The sequence below is a fragment of the Arachis hypogaea genome, chromosome 19 (genome assembly GCF_003086295.3).
Source record: "Arachis hypogaea cultivar Tifrunner chromosome 19, arahy.Tifrunner.gnm2.J5K5, whole genome shotgun sequence".
Classification (NCBI taxonomy): domain Eukaryota; kingdom Viridiplantae; phylum Streptophyta; class Magnoliopsida; order Fabales; family Fabaceae; genus Arachis; species Arachis hypogaea.
Window position 1 is genome coordinate 55,550,122 of NC_092054.1, and position 3,676 is coordinate 55,553,797.

At 34.6% G+C, this 3,676-nt stretch overlaps 1 long non-coding RNA gene across 1 annotated transcript; it reads left to right on the forward strand.

Moving 5' to 3' along the window:
* The first annotated feature begins 589 nt into the window (after positions 1 to 589).
* On the forward strand, positions 590 to 2,805 carry LOC140181838 (uncharacterized). The gene is made up of 2 exons (XR_011877348.1): positions 590 to 1,671; positions 1,785 to 2,805. It is a non-coding gene; the product is annotated as an uncharacterized lncRNA (long non-coding RNA).
* Positions 2,806 to 3,676: the final 871 nt, after the last annotated feature.

The following is a 3,676-nucleotide window of genomic DNA, read 5'->3' on the forward strand; positions in this document are numbered from 1 at the left end:
AAGTTTCGGATATTCGTTAACAAAAATAAGAGAAAAGTGTTTTTATTAAAAAAAAATTTAAGAATCAATATATTTGAATTTTTATTAACAATATATTTCAATAAAACTTATTAAAAATGTTCTAAATGAATTTTTTGTAGAAAATATAAATCAAATGCTAAATTTTTAAGGCATCTTTTTTATATCTATAAATTTAATACATTAAAAATATAAAATTTTTGTATTTTATACTTTGAACTAATGATTTTCCGATATCTTTCAATTAAAGCCATATGTCTAATAGTACTGAAATAAGCTCTTGTTTTGTTAAGAACCTTTTCTATACTTAATTATCAAAAGCCCATAAATAATTTAACAAACTATAATTGAAGATACTAGAGTGTTTGGTGAATTTTGTAGACAGTTTATCTATTTTGGATCAAATCCAAATCTAAATCTAAAAGTGTTACTTTAAAATTCTTAAATTAACTATTATTTTTTTCTGTACAGTGTGAAATTCTAATAATTATTGAGCATCATAAATTTACTGGAAGACATTATTAAAGAGGTGAATCAGCTATAATAGAGTAAGAAAAAGCTCTAGAATGATGAGGAAGTTTATTGAGAAAAAATATTGAGAGTCTCGTAAAAAAAAAAGTGGATGTATTATGACAATACTACATTTAAAAAAATAAATGGAGAGTGAAAAACAAATGGTAGGAGAAGAATCTATGCTAACCTAGTAACCTTGTCATACATGAAAGTGCTGAAAATAACACTAACTCAGATGACTCTAAGGAGGAAGGGAGTAGCACAGAAGAGTCCTCAAAGGTTAAAGACGAAAAAATGGTGGAATAGATTGTAGAGATGAGTCAGATGCAAAGAGAAGTGCTAAAAAGGGAAAAACGTGAAGAAAGAGCTGCACTAGTCATTTCTATCAACCGTCTGCAAAACAGTATTATCAGTATCCTAATTAATAGGGCTGAAAAGAAGCATCTTGAATGTCCTTGGAAGGACACACTAATTTTCAAGTTACTAGGGATGAGTATCTCTTATGGAATTCTCAAGAGGCAGTTTGACATGATGTGGATGAAGATAGGAGGATTAGACTTGATTGACTTTGAGAACATTTTCTTTGTGGTGAGACTTTAAAACGAGGATGATTACTGACAAGTTTTAGATGGGTCCTTGACAGTGAATTTCAACCCTTTTAGTGATGCGATAAATAAGATTATGGCTGGGTTAGGCTTCCGGACCTACCCATTAAGTATTATAACAAGAAATTTTTGGAGACCATTGGTGATCAAAGTAAATGTATGCTCAAGGTGGACATGAATATGACAAAGAAATCAAGGGGCAAGGTTGCCAGGTTGTGTGCGTAGAGCTTGATTTGACCAAGCCTCCTAATGTAATGTATATGGTGAATGGAGCTTCATACTACATAGAGTATGAAGCTCTACATATGGTTTATTTTTCATGTGGAATATTCAGACACGTGAAAGATAGTTGCGTGCATAAGGGGAAGCAATTGATGAGACAAAGAGATGCAGCAAAAAAAATACACATGGTCGTAGGGAAGAGGAAGCTAGCAGAGCAGCCCAAGGGGTGCAAGCATAGTAGAGAAGGAGTGAGGTTGCTAACAAGGATAAAAATGTCATTTTAAAAATTTAGATATGGTGCATGGATGCCAAGGTAGGATATGAACTTGGCCTAGTTGGGATCTCTTTCTTGCTTTCTTTTGGACCCTTGAGTTTTTGGACCTTCTTATTCTTTTTTCTTATGATAATCTTTTCATGGAATGCTAGGGATTGTTGACCAAGAAATTTTAAAGGCCTTTAGGTGGTATAATCTCCATTATAAGCCTAATATCATAGCTATACAAGAATCGCACTATAGCAATAAATTCCATCAGGAGAGTTGGTTTTAACTACTACCTTGTTGTGGACACCAATGGCTTCTTTGGAGGTTTGTGGCTGGTTGATAAACTCATATTTTATGATATATTTTGTGCTTAATTTGAGTGATTTAATCCCTCACCCACTTATTTATATTAATTGCATGGTTTTACTTTCCCTTCCTTATTATGTGATGTATGTGAAAAACATGTTTCCTATGCTTTAATATTAATTATCTTAATTACCTTTATTTCCATTCGATGCCGTGATTAGTGTGTTGAGTAGTTTCAGATCTTCTAAGGTAGGAATGACTTAAAGGATGGAAAGGAAACATACAAAAATGAAAGGAAAGCACAAAACGGAGCTTCTGAAGAAACTGGCATCCACGCGATCGCATGGACGAAGCGATTGCGTGCCAAGCGCGAATCAGCAGCGATGCGGCCGCATGACTGATGTGACCGCGCGCCTTAAGCAGAACGCACATGACGCGGTCGCATGACTGACGCGACCGCGTGGCAAGGAAATGCCCCGAATGACGCGACTGCGTGACCTACGCGGACGCGTGACAGATGCCACGCACCAGAAATTGCAGAAAATGCTCATAGCGAATTCTGAAGCCCTTTTTGGCCCAAATCCAAGTCCAAAAGGCATAGACCAGAGGTTATAAAGTGAGGGAACGCATCCATTCAGAGAGAGCTCGCCAATTTTCACTTTCCATGATTTAGATTTAGTTTGAGAGAGGTTCTCTCCTCTCTCTCTTAGGATTAGGATTAGGATTTAGGACTTCTCTTAGTTTGTAAGAGTGACTCTCGATCCAGGTTTAATATTTACTTTAATGCTTTTATTCGTACCTATAAATGTTGCCAACTTGACTTATGAACCCTTTCCATGTTATGATTTGAATTAATGATTATTTGAGGTATTTCAGTTATTGAGTGCTTTCTCCTTAATTTGTGTTACCATTGCTTTCCATCTAAGGACATTTTTATTCCAACAATTTTACTTTTTCCCTTTTGGTCTTGGTTAAGAAATCAGTAACTCAACATTATTAAACTCAGCATAATTGATAATCGTTATCTTACTAATTGAACTGAACTTTAATAATCCCAACTTTTTCTTAGGAAATAAATAGGATTCAAAGGTCAAACTAATTAGTCCCTTGACTTTTCTTTACTTTAGTAAAGGTTAACTAAGTGGAATTTAGATTCAACTTTCATTATTGTTGAGAGAGATAACTAAGTTGGACTTCCAATTTCTCTTACCTTGCCAAAAGATTGCTTTACAGTATTTATTTATTTTAATTGCCATTTAAATTATTTGTCATATCTACTCTTCACTCTCAACCCCGATTTTACAACCTCCATAACCAATAATAAGAACATACTTCTCTGCAGTTCCTTGAGAAGACGACCCGAGGTTTGAATACTCGGTTAACAATTTTTAAGGGGTTTGTTACTTGTGACAACCAAAACGTTTGTACGAAGGGATTTTTGTTGGTTTAGAGACTATATCTACAACGCGACTATTTTTATGAATTTCTTTACTGGCAAAAATCCTAACGTCAAAATGGCGCCGTTGCCGGGGAACTGCTAACGTGTGCCTTATTATTGGTTATTGTAAATATTTTTCTTTTGCTTGTTTATTTATTTTTGTTTTTCTTTTTCATCTTTATTTGCTACCATGAATTCTCACCCCTCTCGCTTTGAGTTTAGTTCTAACTTTGTTGAAAGAAATAGAAGTTACAGCAGGAATGTGCATCAAGGTCAGACCAATTAAGGATGGATGGAGCCAAGAGGATCTAA